General features: G+C 36.9%; 1 protein-coding gene across 2 annotated transcripts in view; it reads left to right on the top strand.

The window, feature by feature from the left end:
* GRID2 (glutamate ionotropic receptor delta type subunit 2) overlaps nt 1-17803 on the top strand; it is a 671390-nt gene that overhangs the window by 488462 nt on the left and 165125 nt on the right. The window lies entirely within an intron of this gene.

The following is a 17803-nucleotide window of genomic DNA, read 5'->3' as shown; positions in this document are numbered from 1 at the left end:
GGGTGCTGAAGGTTCAGTTCTCAGAATTAAGGGCTCAGTGCATGGCCTTGGGAGGACTGATACATATCTGTGGGTTCTAATCCAGATCTTAATCCATAGTGTGTGAAAGTAGATCTAAAAAGATTTAAAATCATAGAATTGCTGAAGTTAGAAAAGACCTTTAAGATCATTGAGTCCGATGCCACACCCACCACTAATCCCTGCCTCCAAGCAGCACATATATATGCTTTTTGAACACTTCCAGAAATGATGACTCCACCTGGGCATCCTGTTCCAGTGCTTTACCATCCTTTCAGAGGAGAGCCCTCCATTTTGCTACAGCCTCCTTTCAGGCAGTCGTAGAGATTGATAAAGTCTCCCCTGAGCCTCCTTTTCTCTAAGCTAAACACTCCCTAAGTCATAACACTTGTGCTCCAGACCCATCACCCACCAGCTTTGCTGCCCTCTCTGGACATGCTCCATCATCTCAATATCTTTCTTGTAGGGAGAGGCCAAAACTGAACCTGGTGCATGAGGTGTGACCTCACCAGCACTGAGTAGGGAGGGGAAGATCACTGCCCTGGTCCTGCTGGCCACACTGTTGCTGAAAAGAGGCCAAAATGCCATTGGCCTTATTGGCCACTTGGGCCATTTCCCAGGATTTGAATTTGATAAATTGTCTTTTTCTTCAAGAACCGCAAGCTCAGACTGACACAGTTGTATGGTCTGCTGGGTTCTGACAACCACATCCCACAATATTATATCATAGAATTATACAGCAGTTTAGGCTGGACTTCAAAGATCATCTTTGAATGATCCAACCTTTCAATAAATTGTTTCTAACTTGCATGTTTTTTGAAGGGCTTCTCCTTGGAGGCTGTGTGGTCTTGTAGGCTGGTAAGTATGATGAGCCCCTGTAGTACATCTGAAAGGCCTGGAATGCTCATATGAATCATAATTTTGCTGGTACAAGTTTAAAACTGTGTACACACACACACACATATATATATTGCAGCAAGATCTCTTTGTTCCAAATTAGTCTATTAGCAGGAAAACCTAAAAATGTGTCTTTTTAGACACTGACTATTCATGTGTAACAGAGTTTAGTGTCTTTAGTTTATGTGTGTCAGAGTTTAGTGTGTTTTAGTGTAAAAGTCAGTTTAGTGTCTGTTTGCTTGTTTTGGGGTTTTTGTGGTGGAGATCTTTGTGTGTGTGGTTATTTTTGGGGGATTTTTTTTTGGTTTTTTGGGGTTTTTTTTGTTGGTTGGTTGGGTTCTTTTTCTGTGTCTGTTTGTTTTGTGGAAAGACTGTAATTTGTTTATAGCAGTAGGCACTATTTTCCTGCAGTGGGGTAAGCAACCCTGGTAAGCCCAAAGACCTTTACTTCTGTGGCCATTAAATATTCAGCAAGATTTTCAACTGAAGGAGAGAGAATCCAAACACAGACATTTAATCCCTTTAGTCCTCCCCATGCTCACTGTGGGATCTAGAGGAGCTAAGTCATAAGCTGATTGGGAAATGATGATTGTGGATTTCCACTGAAAACACCCTCTATATATCTATTTATATATATGTGTGTGTGTGTAATATCTACCACCCTCAGCCTTCAGAGCTGTGGGAGTAGATTTACAGCAGGCACAAATGTTAAAACATCCATGAAGCTGCTAAAGGCTCCCAAATTCATCAAAAGGATGTAGACATCTATAGGCAAGAGTCAGAAAGTGTTATGTTAGCAAAGAGTCAAGGGCCAGCTGTTGCCTGATGAGAGCAGGTACTGCCCATCAGGAGGAGCAGCTTGAGTTGATGGAGAGTCTCATGTTTGGGCTGGACCAGAAAATTCACCTGGGTGCAATGGTTTCTAAAGAGAAAGAGGAGAAAGGACACATCAGAAAGTGGAAATTGCATTCCAGTGTTGTTAGCAAAACACAGTTGAAAGTACAGTAAATCTTTGTGCGCTGTGGTGTTTTTAAGACCAGTGAGAAACAAATGGTGATATTTGAGAAGACAAGGAGATCCATCCCTGTGGTTTCAATTTGGATTCTGTATCATGTTTACAACATATTGTAGTTTCCTACTACATAGCTCATATATTTCAAAATGCAGCAGAGTTTACTATGCATAAATCCATTTGTAAAGTAGAAGTTTTCAGTTGTCTTCTTATCTGCTAAAAGAACTTCAGGAGCAGAACTGATATGTCATTTTGTCTCAATATTGAATTTATGGCAATGTTGAGACCTGTTTTCCCCTAAAGTGGTTATAGCTGTATCCTGCAATTAAAAGAATCTTAAAAGTGATTTCTAGAGCTAAAAAGTTACCTCTGTGCAATTGTTTAGGGACACCTCTTTGTACTTTTTGAGATCTTTGCAAATAATAAAAATGAGGATGGTGAAGCTTTCAATGACTTCATAATATTTATAGTTCCTTCACAGTGTTGGAAGGTTTTTATGATTCAGCCTTAAAATTACAGTGCTCAGATTTTTGCCTGTTCTGAAGTTATGATATAATGCCTTAATCAAAGGGTAAGTTACAATAGAATTTAATAATAAATATTCTTGTCACGGTGCGCTCCTGCTTTAAAATGCACAGCAGGAGTAATAGAAAAAGTGAAATGGATGAAGTCTCAAGTACTTTACATTTTCATTTTGATAAACAGAATTAATTTTGATAGAACCACTTTAAAAAAAATAAGGTTTTTTTGAGGAAATTGTATGCACTAACAAGGCTTTGAAACTCTTTAGTTTTTGCTAGAAGCAAATGGGGATAAACATGTTTTAAGGAACTAAGAAAAATATGTCTGCCACCTGTGGCAGATGTCAGTTAGAAAATAGTCTCATCATTATTCCAACACTACTTCTCTCCATTTCTCGCAACCTATGAAAAATATTACAGACATTTCTTCCTGAAGTGTAGCTGTGGAAAATATATCTTTCTTGTGTAAACACAAAAGGATAGAATGGGATAAATTGCAGAAGCTGTCTTGTTAAAATTTGAGCTCATATTAATTTAGGTCATATATATATAATTTTTTTTAAACTGGTTTAGAAAATACAACATAATATATAAAAAATTATACATTGGAATAAAAAAAATTACATTTAAGTCAATAACATTGCAACTTAAGCTAGAAGCTTTAACATATTTTCCTGATCAATGTTTCTGAACCTCATCACAAAGCTCTTAGTCTGAAATGCTGGATTTGTTTTTAGGGTTTTATTTGTTTGTTTAAAACACACTTTATAATAAGTAATGTACTTGGAGCTCATAAAAATCTGATTTAAAATATGCATTCTAATGGAGTGCCTTAATAATGAGCCATAAGTGTTTTATATGAATATTTTAATGCAACATTCAGTTTCTCTACACTTCTATTGATTTTGTATTATAACATGATTGCATTTGAAAATAATAAATTTTATTTTAAAGCTTTGATGCTTGTTTTGCATCAGTTTGGCTCTAAAAGGTTTCACTGTTGTAAGCATTAGTATTCTGAATTATAACTCAGGTACTCTTAGCTTCCAAATTTATTAACTACTGATAAAACATGTGATTTCCCCGTTGAATGTGCATGTCTGAGATTCCATTAATCAGTTTATTTTAAGCTGTGTATTATATTACTTGGGACAAATATTTGTCTTAAATATAAAGTAAGAAGCAAGTCTTTTAATTAAGATCTAGTTAGATTGCATAAATCCATTATTAAACCACTCCTACCACTCAGTGGAGCAGTGCCAATTAATGCAGTTTTTTCCAAAATATCTATTAGCTACTTAAAGGGAGTGTCAGTTCCATTCATGCTGCAGTGGTTAACAACACTATAAACTGTTTTCCTATCTTGCCTTGCAATCCCTGGACCAGCCATCCAGGCCTGCTGCTCTGAGTGTGTTTCTTGCTGCTTTGTTTTGTTTATTTTCCACAAATTACAAGTTCTGCTTCTGACGTTGGAGTCTGCTTTTCTTGCAAAGTGATGTTTCTTGCGAGTGATGTTTCATTAGCAAAGAATAATGTCTGAGAATTGAATGCTTTGCTGCACGGATGCAGGCAATGCCTTAAAAAGGATGAAAAGTTCATTTGCACTCCAGAAAACCTGCTCAGAGAAAGTTATAGGATAGATTGTCTGAGCTTTGAATTGGAGAGAGGTTCCAGCCTAATATCAGAGCAGTTCTGTTCACAGAGAGATGGTAGCTAGTGTTGGGAGTCAGTGGGTAAAATTCCACAAAATTTACTCCAGAATGAGGCAACAATTTGGAAAACCGAGATGGATGGATTGTTATGTTATCTCTATGAGAGTCTTTTACCAAGGGGCAGATAAGGTGAATTCTTTTTTCTATAATGATAACGATATATAGAAATATTTTACCCAAATCTCAGTCTACAGGACTTACCAGCATGTTAGGTTGCTAGTAGAAAGACTTTGAAGCAGCCTTTTGGTCAGTATAGACTGAGGTAAATTGTATCTATATGGTCAGAAATTACCTTTGCAAATATGTTTGAAGGACTGGAATAATTCACTGCTCATTTGGTCTCCAGTGAAGTCACAGTGAGTCTCTTGATACGCTTGATTCTGGATAGTTGAATTGATGTCTCTGTTTGGCCTTGGGGCTTGCTGTACACAGAACAGTGCATGAAAGTTATTGTCCTCCCTACCTACTAACCTTACTGCTGAAGACCTTACACTCTGCTTGCTTTTAGCTTTGCTACTTATTGTGTCTGCAGGAAAGCAAGAATGACAAGACCAACTAAGTGATGGATATCTTCCCACATGAGAATATAATCTTTATGTGCTCTGTGACTGCAGGCCACCAACAGATTGCCTTAAACAAGGACTGGTGCACTGAATACAAATGCTTTTGGCATCTGTACATACTGAAGCCTTTCTGTTCAGTCTGAAGGGGAGTGAATTTAGCATCAAGCTGATTATGTGGTGAATATTTTTGTGCTACTTTTACAATAGGGGTGTGAGGGTGTGGGTGTATGTATGTGGTGTGATGACAGACACGATAGGAAGTGTAAATAAGAAATTCTGATGAACTGTTTGTGACAGTGTGCCTCATTCCCCTTTCTGTAATGTGCTTGGTATGTAACGTGATACTCCATATTTATTACAGAACAATTCCTCCAAATTTTTTCATTTGGATCCCGTTATATATTCCTTCCAAGCTCTTTTCTAACAGCTTTTTAACATCTAAATTGTCAGTCATTCCATTAGTCATTAGAAGGTGCTTTCTAGTTCATTGTGACACTCTGGCATATTGAGACAAATCATTTCTACAAGAGGAAACTAAAACATCAATAAAGAAAATATCAATAACAGAATATTGTGATACCTTGTTAAAGAAATGTTTGTCCTCATCATTATTTTATTTTGTGTCTTCTTATTCATTCCATTTGCCTTAGAAATTGAGAAAAAGTCCATGTAACAGCATCTGGTCTAATTAGGTTCACTTTCAGAAAGAGGTTCCAACAGCTCTAAACCTCAATGAGTATAGATAAAAGGAAGTGTATGTCTCTCTCCCTCTTTTTCCATCTCTCTCCTCTCCATACTTTTTGAAAGATACCTTGAAAATTGCAAAGAAAATTATACTTAACCATGTGCCAGATTGGACATGATCTCTCTTAAATTCTGTTGAACATAAACCCCAAAGTCTTTCTTTAGAAGACAAAACATTTTCCTCTAGACTACATCTATCCACTGAAAGGCTGTGAAAAAGAGAAAGGTGCTGGCTTTTTTTCCAGCTGTATTTTTTGAACTTTGAGCAGTAGTTATGCAAGAAGCTGTGAACTTGAAGATGTTCCAGTCCTTTGGAGAACAAAAATAACAGGACATATTTTAATTACAGGGTTTGGAGTAGGGCAATTTAGGCCTCACAAGCCAAGAGTCTTGAGATAACCTCAGCAAAAAAATGGGTATACTAACTTCCTTTAACAACAACAACAAAAAAATTTGATCATCCTGAACAGCTTAGTACAGCTACTTACCTGTAACAAGCTCTTTAAGACTTGGGAAAAAAAAAAACCCAAACAAAACAGCCTTTAACTTACTATTTTGGGGTTTGAGAGACTAGAAAGTATGGGATAGAGCTAAGTGGTAAAGTCCTCACATTCTGAAGAAGTCAATTAAAACTGAAAATAAAGCTTGAACACTTCTATGAACTTGCTTCATAGAAGAAGATAGGTATTTCTTAATATTCTGCTTTGAAAAATCTGTTTGAAAAAGAAAAAAAAAAAACTTATTTCTTAAGTACCCACAGTTTTATCCACAATCTCTTTCTATTTTCTCCAAACGCTATAGTACACTTACTCAGGGGTGGGAGGATGTTAATTAAAAATAATACAGCATCAGCTGAATGCTCCACACAATTTAAAATTAAATGTCTGCAGAGATTATTTGCTATCATGCTTGCTATAAAGGTATATGGCTCTTGTATGGGACCTTCTAATAATTTGAGATATGTCACTGCCCTCTCTTGGTGAGAGTTAAAACTGTCCTCTTTTTCACAAACCTTCACTAAAGATCAGAAAGGATTTTTCCTTTGGTGTGTTTTTTGCCAGGAAATCATAACAAGTTAGGTATTGTGGATTAATAATTATCCGTTAAGTTGTGATGGCTGTACTGTTTATTTCAGCTTGTTTGTGAGTGAGATTACTGGTTTGTTCTATGATGTGTGCTCACATGTGTTTAGTTTTTAGTTTTCATTTGTTTAAATATTCAGCCTTATAAAAACTTCATGACAATATATCCTTTCCTATAATTGTATACAAATATTTTAACATGTATGTTAAAAAATATTTATACAAAGTCTGTGTCTTGTGAGCAGTGACAAAGCTAATGACATTTTAATTACTTGCTGGAATAATTACCTAGTCGCTATTTTATTAAAAGCTGTCAGTTTTAGGCAGCTAATTCTGGGGCATGTGTTAACAAGTAATCTTCATCTAACACATGCAGAGAGGAGGTACTGCCCTCGACGGCAGTTCCAAACTGCAGAAGGTATCTGGGGATATTTGTTATCTAATTTCAACTGGTTTCTTTCAAAGCTTATGAAAACTTTCCTCCCCCAAAACTCTGTGAAAAGAAGATCTAGATTTGCAAGCTCCCTGAGTTACCCCTGAGTTGATCCCTGGTATTTGGGAGAACTGAGAAGTCATACATTGAGCCATAAACCATGACTGATTTTTTAACCATGTGCTATTATGAACAGTTTTGCGAAACACGGCACAAAAATATAATATTTGATTTCCATGCTATGATTAAATCTGATTAAGTTAAATCAGGGAGTGTAGTTAAACTTCAGTCAATCCTGTGTTTTACTTCAAAGTAATCAAACAAACTCTTCAATGATAGCATTATTGGTTCAGGAAGGCTGGGAGTTTATACTGCAGGAGGGACTATAATTTAGAAATGACACATATTTTGTATGTATTACTTGCAACTCCCAAAGGAATCTTTTTCATGAGTTATGTTTTGCTGTGTATTTCAGGATGTCTATGTTATGGCAATATTTACAAAGGAGTGAATGGAAAAAAATAAACCAATAAGTCTTTTCTTTTGACAACATGTTTCTTCAAGCCAAAGAAATGAAAGAAAACAGAAATGTGGTACACGTCCAGAGCCACACAAGCAGTTCAGCATCTGTTGTGTTTTCAAAGCACAGAGATGATTCTTTGTACTGAGAAATACTTAAAACACAAATGGCTGTTATTGGTAGAATTACAAAATTAATAAGCCATGTTAGATGTTTTTATACACAGCAATGACTTTTTCTGTACTTGCAAATTTGGCAAGTGCTCCTGGTTTGAAAGGATGGAGGATTAGATGTGTCAGTGGTTAAAAGTTTGAGCTATGCCAAGAGCACAGCAACTTTCAAGAAAAAGTCTGAAAGGGAGGCAAATTGTGATGGATAGGAAAGGAGAGCCTCCTAATGCTCACAAAGGGATGGGATCTGCACGTTTACTGCCTGAAGTCACTCCCACCCTTCCAATTAGCTCTTTGTTACCATGCAGGATGTCTTCCAAGAAAAGATTGCTTTTTTCCTTTCCTGTCTAGTGCTCAGTAGGCAGCACCATGACCTGAGTTTTCTCACAAGGGTTTTCAGGAACTCTGCAGATCATCCAGCCTCTTGTTTGCTGTCCTGCTTTTGATCTGCATCCATCAGCGGCCCTCTCTGAGAAACGTGTGGGGAATGGTTGGACTTTTCTGTCATGCGGCAACATCAGCAGGTCTGACTTTATAATAAACGAAGGTCGTTCTCGATATGAATTCTCTCGGCTTCCCAGCAGTTTAACCAATCAATCTGTAAGGAGCCTCTGCAAATGTCACCTTGCAAACTGACTACATACTTAGGCAGGAAATTATAAGGAGCAAAAACAGTTCAAGAACCAGGTTGAGACATAGTTATTAAATTTTTTGCCTGTGTCTTGACTGAAAGGGGAAACAATCATATCTCTTTCAACATAGCAAAAAAGAGGAATCATGACACGTTTTAAAAATGCAATGTATTTGATGCAGCAATCTTGGTACACAGTTGTTGTGAAGTGCCTCGGGGCTGCCACACAGTTCCCTGCCTTCTTCCTTGTGTAGCTCTTATTTCAAGTCAGTCTTGTGGGATACGTCCTATTCCTACTGCATTTTTGAAGGAGACAGGCTCACAACTAGCTGCAATTCTCTCCTGACAATTTCTGTATTAGTAGAAAGGCCAGGTTTTAACTTAAAAGTACAAACCTGGCTGGCATTTCTCCATGTCTCCATTTCTCTGTGTGTGAGATTTGACTGGTCTGGGCAGTCACCTCTTGGAGGTGAGTTTTAGACTGACAGCTGGTGCAAGCTAGAGACATGAGTTTGGGGCAAGTACACAGGAGCTCAAGGTGATTGGAAGGAAGAAGCTCTTCAAGAATGCTGTGGAACAACAGTACGTCTTTTCCTCTTCCTTTTTAGTTTCTGGTATCACTGGTGATACAACAGTAAGGATGTTCATTTTCATGTATTGTAGTCAATGTGGGAACCAAAGAGTTTAGAGTAAAAAACAGTTTTGGGAGAAGTGTGGGCGGGGAATGAATATGGCTACTTCCTGTGATGTCTTTCTGTGTTGTCTCCTCTTTGTTTCTGCTGTCCAAGTTCACATGGTCAGTGTGAAATATCAAAGTTGGATACAGATATCTGATCTGCTCCTCTTTACAGTTAGAACCTCACTGTGCAGTTTTTCCTACTGACTTCTTAGGAAGTTGGAAAACTAATTGGAAAGAACAATTTATTTGTAGCTTTTTGCCACTGCCCTCAAATTTCTCCTTGTAATTCAACAAATGAAAATAATTCCCAATGCAGTGCCTGCTTGTAATTTTTAACTATGTGTATATCTTATTTATGTAGCTATAGTGCCTTTAAATTGCACCCCTCTTTTAAAGCACAGAGCACTAGGAAGACCTGGGGTAGCTGAGAAAAGTTTTTGGCTGAGCTCAGTTTTGAGTTCAGAGAGAAGTTCATGAATATATATGTGCATAAACATAGATATGTATAGGTGCATGCATACATGGCTGCTGGCCTACAGTTTTCCTATAAAGCCCTGGACCATGGAGCTCTCTGTGGGAAAATAGATTGACTGGCCTCAAATACAGGATGTTCAGATATCCTGAATTCCCCAAAGGTGAGAGGGACTTCTGACTCCAGTTATTTCTATCTATTTCTAAAGCCCTAGAGCTTTTTCCTCCCCAAGATCATACATCTTTTGGAAATCTCTATTTCATAGGGTGCCTAAGATCCTAGAAGGGATTGCTTGCTTCAGGCCAGCAAAAGACTCATGGGTTGCTTGTGGACAGTAGCACATATTATTGGCCTTTCTTTGTTTTTATTGCTATCCTTGTCATTGAGCCCTCTTTGAACGGAAAGTCACCCCAGCTCCTCTCTTCCCAAGTGCCCATGGTAAATGCAGAGCATCGCCATCAACAGTATTTATAGCAATAATGAATCCATTATGCTGAGATGGTCGTAGGAAATTGTGTCTGTGGTTTAACTTCTGAGATTAATGGCTTCACAGGGAGCCATTTTACCTCTATGTTCCTCTTTTCTTCTTAACCTCCAGCACATTTGTCCTTACATTCTTAACTCTTAATATTCTTGTCATCAGTTTTTTTCTTCTTTTCATCCCTCCCTAACATGATGATAGATAGACTCGGGGAAGCTATCAAATTGTATTTTCTTCTTCATCTGATAAATGAATGAATCACTCACCAGGCTTTTATCACTCTAATGTAAGTGTTTAATGAACCAAGTGACTTGGATGGGAAATGAGAAGAGGGTCACTTGCCTTTTATTTTTTGTTTTAGGCTTTGATGGAGCAGTTAATTAGAAATACCATGAATCCATACAATAGATTTATGAGGAGGAGACGATTCTTTTTTTTTTGCTCTTAAGTCATGGTCTGGTCCCTGGTCATGATTGGGTATCACTTATTATGCTCATTTCAATCTTGCTTTGTGTCTGGGTTTTTTTCGGCCATGTAGTACTTGTTAATCTTTACACTTCAAAGTTTATTCCTGATGTTTAAGCACTAGTGGATTTTTTGGACTGCATGTTTTACCTGTAGCATATTGGATTGATTTTTTCTGTTGGCTGGAGTTATTATTTGTGATAGATTCTCTTCACGTAAACTGTATCTTTGTGTAGGCTAGGAAGAGTTCTTCATACACACACACATGCATACATGCATACAGATACCTATATTTATATACTTTTTGCTGAAATGCTCAATTTCATTTTTTATAAATTCCAGCAAGACTAAATTATCTGCAGAAAATTTAAAAAAGCTGCTTGAAGTTCTTATATATGTTAGAACCCTTTTAGGTATGAATGGCTCTTTATGGTACTTTAGAAATGGTCTTATGGATATGATACTAAATAATAAAGCCCACGCAGACAGAGTTCCCATTCTTTGTTGTGGTAACATAGTTTTCTAATTAACACATCATTAATTAAAAAAAATAATTTAAAAAAAAGTATGTTAATCATTAAAATGTAAGATTATAAGATAAAGGTAAAATGTACTCCAAAAGTAATTTTTAAGTGTGTAATGTGAATAAATGCATGCATGTTAATTTCATTTATGTAATTGTTCCTCAGAGAGGGAAATATCATTCCAAACTAAAAGTATTCTTGATGAAAACCCTAGAAGCGTAAAAAGGTTTTTTTTCCTTAGTAGGGGTTAGATATCTAAATTCACAAAGTTACTGGGATCTAAGAGTCTTAAGCATATCAGAAGATGGAAGTGCTTAGATTTATATGGACAATTAAAGACTCAGGTTTGTAAATTCAGGTGCAGAAGTAATAACATCTAAGACATTTTTACAACTTTGCAGGTATTTATTCCATTTTAAAAATGTTCAGAAATGTATGCTCAGTTCAGCTCCAAGGATGATTTATCCATGTGAATTTTACGCACTGTATATTAATTTCTGATTTTTTGGTTATTTGTCTGGTTTTGTTTGGATTTGAAAAAAAAATACCTGCTTTAAAAGAAATGTGCTTTTTGGTAGCAACACAATTTCTTGTGAAACTGAGTGTCTAACTTACTACCATCTGACATCTTCAGATGCCTCACCAGATGAAAGCTGGTGTAATAAGTTGGAAAAACCAACAGAAAAGTGCAGCCCTGAGTCTCAAAGGTCACAGAGAGTGAGTTTTAGTCCTTGAGGTAATAATTAACTTTGCTCTCTCCCTGCACATTTCCTTCAGTGAAGATCCATGGTGTGCAGAGAGCAGGCTCAGTGCTGTCCTAGAAAGCTTTCAGCTCATTCCAGCTGCTTCGGGCATCGTGCCACTCTCTGCACAACTCTTCACAATATAAGGGTTTGGGCTCAACAAATTGATTTGAACCATTCACACTGCACCTGTCTGAAGTGGTCTCAGAGCTGCCCCTCCTGACTCCTGTCCCTACCCACACTTGCTCAGGCAAGGGGACAAGAGACAGGGTCAGTCAATGGCCATGAGTGTCCCTCACAAGGGCTGGTGTGAGCCCTCTTGTCTCCTCCCCATCTGTTCCTTGGTCTGCAGGAGCAGAGCTTCCTGCCAACTGTGTGCCTAAATTAGAAGTCTCAGTGAAATAGCTGTAAGAAATCATTGTTTTCTGACATGAAGTGTGGTTGTTAAGGGTGCAGTATGCTTCTTTTTTTCCTTTCAATTACGATTCCAGTAACTCTAGACGCCGTGTTGAAGTAAATGAGTGAATGCTGTAAAAATTGCTAGCCGCCTACTGTTCCTTGGAGAACAGGGCCTACATGATTGCAGATGAGCATCTAAGATTGGGGGCTTGGAGGTAAATATGTGCCTTCCTTTTGTTACTTCTCCTTCTAAAAAAGCTGCTGCAAAACTTCCCGGCTCTGAAAGTGGGTTTTCGAAGCTCCCAAGACAATCTGGGGGAAACTTTACAACTTCTGTTCAAATTATGCATCATCTGCAGCTCATGAGGCTGATGTTTGCTAGTGGCTCACCACAATGGCGCCACTGTGCTCTGTCAATGAGTAATTGTGCCATTATAAAGCAAAACCCAGAATACCCTCCTGAATTTCACAGCCTACTTAACAGCAAAAATCATTTGAACTGCTCTAATTATCAGATGAATTCCTCACTCCCGTAGATGCTGTGAAGAGAGAACCCATGAGCTCACTGCTGGACCAGCTCTGTCTTTTGGAGCAGCAGCTTGATTGCACTTCCTTTCTCAAGGGCCATAGTCAGACTGTCATTATTGATTTGCATTAAAGATGCATTTTGCTTACCAGAGATTCCCAGCATGATCTGTGAACATATCATAGCTTCTAATCAATCCCATTCTTGTCCTTCTACTGTGCTTCAATTTCTGTGCAACTTAACACCTCAATAGAAATTGTCTTTTTTTTCTTACTCTCTTTAAGGAACTGAGCTGATTGCCTGAAATTATCTTGCCTGATAATTAGCTGTTACCTGTTAAGTCTGTTGTACCTATAGTAAAACTTTGGATGACTGGCAATGGCCATCTACACAGCTAAGGCATTTATGAGTTGTAAAGACAGGCCAAGACAACTGCTGTATATGGAGAGAAAACTGGAAAAAATATGAGTCCTGGAGTAGTTAGTGTGTCTGTATCTGCACAGCAGTATTAGAGGTCAGGAGGCATCAGATGGTGTAAACAACATCCTCTGCATCAAGTTCAGGTAGTACAGCAGCCTGGAAAGGAGACATTTCCTTTTTGTACTTTGATTCAAAAAAAATGGAGCTTGGAAATTGCTTAGGTAGCATAGATTTCAAGCTTCCCCTAATACACAAAATGAACTTTTTTGTGCCAGATCTGGGCACATATCATCTTCATCGATATCTGCAACCAATTTTATATATATGTACACAAAAATAGACAATCCTATCTCTTCATATTTATTGCCCTTAGTGTTTATACCTGTTGATGTTTATTTACCATAAAATACACTTTTATTTATTTTTATTAGCAGAAAAAGAAATTGCCTCTATTTTAGTGTAATGCATCATTCCTAAATCCTAACATTGCACCTCTCTTTTTAACATCTCTTACTCTAACTTCATTTCTCAGACTGCTAGTTTGTCACTAAACACAGAACTACTTTTAAGTGCAAAATTGGTATCTCATTACCACTGGGGCCCTGGATGTATAATTACAAAGACAGCAGGAAATGGGCTCCCAAATAGTTAATTTTAAACAGATGGACATAACAAGGTAAAGGGAGGAGCTTGACCTGGACCATGACACTAAATGTTCCCTGTGAGGTGTGTAGCTTCCTCAGAAAAGTGGCCTCAAGCTCCTTTTGATTTTGTATCCACGTAATGTGAATAGTTTCATTAAACTAACTTTAAGGCGCTTCACTGTCTTTTCCCTACTTGAAATACATCCCCTCCACCCCCAACATCAGCATTTGGGAATACCATGGTGTAGAGGAACGTCTGGTTTGAAGGTTGCACAAGCAATCTCAGATGAAAAAAATCTGCACATTTTATACAGTCAAACATGCTTTATAAAGCACTTTCAGTTTAATTTTCAACACACATAGTACTTGGATATATTCCTACACTAAAATTTAAAGTTTCTGCCTGAGAATCTACTATCTTGGATATTTACATTAGAAGACAGAGAAGTATAGTCTAGAAATTACAAAGTGCATTTAATGCAATTCAAGTATTATAGAGTGTGATGCTGCTTTTGGGTAGGAAAGTTTAATTTATATTTTGTAAAATGAAACAAATTATATAAATCTAAACCATTTTATTAGGTTCTAAATTTTCTATTAGTCTTGTTCACACTAACATTGTATCTCATTTTAGAGCTAATGAAATGAGATGGAAGAAGAAGAACCACTATTTACTTAGTTTCTTTTTTACTTTTTGGGATGGGGATGTTATCATCATGTTTACAATGTAGTCTTGCAGACAAACACAAACTCCTTCTGAACTGAAAAATATCCAAGTGCACTGAAACCCAAACTGCATAAACTCCATTCTTAGTGAAAGTCCTGGAGAAGCCATGAGCTAAGCAGGAGTTATACTTTACGTATTTAGAGAACTGGCAAAACCAAATGAAACTACTGACAGTTAAGTGTTCTGTATCCCCATAGGATGACACTTAAATGTTAGAAAATCCTTTAATTTTATTGAGTGTAATACATACAATGAAAATGTTCCAGTGGGTTTCTAGCAGAGGCAAATAATGGGATGCACTGTTTATAAAATTCACATAACGATAAATGGTAAGCCTGCAACCATACAAGTGAACGAGGAATATAAATTTAATACACTTACTTGCATAATTTGGGTCATCCAGTACAGTCACATTGACAGGACCTCACAGATTAGTCTAGATTTCATATCTGGCTGTTCATTTTTATGTTGCTGCTTGCAAATCAAAACCTCATAGCCAGAAGATATTAGTACGTCCTGTTGAGGGGAAAAAATTATGCAACTTCATGAAAGTCTTGCTGCTTTCTACTTATCTTGTAGAAATTGTCTGCTGTGCAGTCTTTTTTCTCCAGTTAAAAGCCTGATCTCAGGTCTTCTTCTTCCTTTGATTCTGAAAAGCCTTTTAGTGAAATTTTAACTATCCGTTTGAATCCAAAAGTGAAATTTTGACCTCAATGAAGTTATTCCCACAGGATGCCATTTTTCCAGGTGGTATTTTTCCAAAAGTAATTTCTGACTTTTTGACTTTTTCTTTATATGTAGAGTTGGACTAATCTAGTAGAACCAATTTTTTCCGAAGAAAAGAAACCTTTCCGATTTGTGAAGCTTCTCTCTGGGTATGCAAGAGTTGTAGGCAAGGGAAGGGAAGCAGTATTTACGAGAAATAAATGAAGTTGTATTAATGGGATGAGGGGAAAGCATGAGCATTTGTACATACTGTTTTAGTATTTTGCAGTGTAATACTATTTTCATCACAGAAACGTAGTGACAGTATTTAATGACAAATAAGAAAAGTCTAATTTTGACAGCAATGAATCTATTTCAGATAATATCAGAAGGGGTTGAGAGGGTCCTCTAGTTCAATATACCTTGGTGAAGACTGATAGGGAATGCCCAAGTAAGAGCAGGAAAATGTTTTAGTCCCTCTATAAACCATCACACCTTCTGGCAGTGGAGGTTTTAAAGGTTTCTTAGAATAAGATAGTGCCTTTGTGTTTAACAAACTTGGAGTAATGGATTTTTCTTTATGTTTTTTGAAGCCTTTTAAAGTTTTGATGTTAATGCAAATCTGGGACACCACCCTTCCCTCCTTTTTTCTGTCCTGTTAATAGTTTTTTCACAATGTACATTACTTCACATTTATCAACATTGAATATCACCTGCTATTGTACCACAGTTGTTCAGTACTGGGTGATGTCTGGATTCTTTGTTGTCCATTTTCATGTTTACTCAATTGAATTATTTAGCACAATACACAAACTTTGCCACTCTGCTCTTCATCAACTTACCTTGACACTGTATGAATATGTCAAAAAGCAGAGCCCAGGAGATTAGTGCAGATACCAGGATATTATTAATATCCTGCTAATATGAAACTGTTTCTTTCTTATCATTTTTGTCCTTTAACATTGGTTACCTAGAAAAGAATATTCCCTTAGATGCCATGACACCTTCTTGTATTTGTGACTTTAATCTAGAAGAGGCATGTTGTTTCCCCCTGTAATTATGTATTTAGCAGCACAGCTGATAATTCTGTTTAACCTCACCAGTTTCCTGAAGGTTATGGATTTTCTATCTGTGAACAGCGCATGTTTTTTACCACAACTCTTGAAAGGAAGAAAGGCAACCTTAAACATAAATCCTGAGCACTCAATAATGAGTCACTTGCAGAGCTAGAGTTGTCATATCAAATGAAGATTTTTGGAAATGCCGCTTGAGATTGCTACAGAATTTCAATTTTCCACTTTTTAAAGACAGAAGTTTGCCTGGAATATGAGTTCTGCAATATAGCACTTTCTATGTGTGCATACATATCTTCAGACTCCTAATATTTTTGTTAAATGGAGTACCTTACAATAAAAATATTTTAAATAAGAAGTTATGTGCATTCCAGTTGTACAAAGGCTCTGAATTCATACAATATTAATGAAGGTTTTGATTAATATTTCCACATAAAACTAAAGGAGACAAAGTAAAGCCTTTTATAGTAGCTCCCCCATCCCTTTTTCTGCATTTTAATGAAATGTTTTTTAATATTTAAAATACATTTAAAGCCTCAAGTGTATAGAAAAGCTATGTAGTTTAAAAAAAATATAGGGAATTTTATTAGGCAGAGCTATTTGAAAAAAGGATGAATGTCAGCTTAATAGTGCCAATGACAAACTCTGCAACTTGCAACATAATTGAAGATTTAAAAATGTATTTTGCAACTGTATCCTGCACTGTAAGGAACAAAGTCAGCAGCAAAATTATTTTCTCATACTTAGACATTGCAGACAAATCACTGCTGATTTATTCACAAATACTTTATTTAATAGTATATCTTTTGTTAAATATTGTAACATGACATTTGTGGGCTAGTGATGTGCCGTGGGACTATAATAAATCAAGTAACGTGTTCCTGTTAACTGAATGAAGTGTTTTAATACCGAAGCCTAATTCACGTAGACATTTGAGTTCATCTGATTTGAGTATTGTGCTGTATAAGAAGGAGCCTAATATGGTTTTGATTGGGAACTTTTTAATGGATTAAATCATAGGAGGAAAAGCACACAGCCAGTACAAATTTGACACTTAGTGAGAAAAGTCCCTGGAAATAAATAGGTAGAAAAACCCAGAGAATACTTTTTCTTCCTGCGCAGTGTGTCCAAGCACAGAATGCTCCTAACTCCTTAGATTTGTATTTAAATTAACTGTGTCTAATTTTGACAGCCAGAAGCCAACCCCTTCATTCAGTAAGGTCACAGAGAGCTTTAAAATAAAATGCATCATGCTGTAATCTGGTGGTGAATTGTAGCTTTCTTATCAGGGGAAAATGATGATTTGATATGTTCATACAAGACCAAAATCCATCTTTAAAGTTGGAATAACTACAATTACCTTTACCTTATAACACTGATCAACTTAGGTGGCCTTTGACTTTCTTCTTCAGTTGTTTCATCTTTACCTCCGCTAATACTTAGGCAGGGAATAATCTTTCTATCTCTTTCTTTTTCTCCTGGTTACTGACAACTTGGCCTCTTTTCCCTAATTCCTGGATGTGAGTTCCGCCTAATTGACATGGGTGGAAGAAAGGTAGGAGAAATTTGTCTCTGTGGATACCATATTCCCAAGTTCACTTGGCCCCTGCACTGTGTCTTGCTTGTTCCGTGCTTATTCTAG

The sequence above is a fragment of the Pseudopodoces humilis genome, chromosome 6 (assembly GCF_049639895.1).
Source record: "Pseudopodoces humilis isolate 2021_Gansu_Grassland_sample_001 chromosome 6, ASM4963989v1, whole genome shotgun sequence".
NCBI lineage: Eukaryota > Metazoa > Chordata > Aves > Passeriformes > Paridae > Pseudopodoces > Pseudopodoces humilis.
Note: the sequence above shows the minus strand (reverse complement) of the source record. Positions and strands in the feature narration are given on the sequence as shown.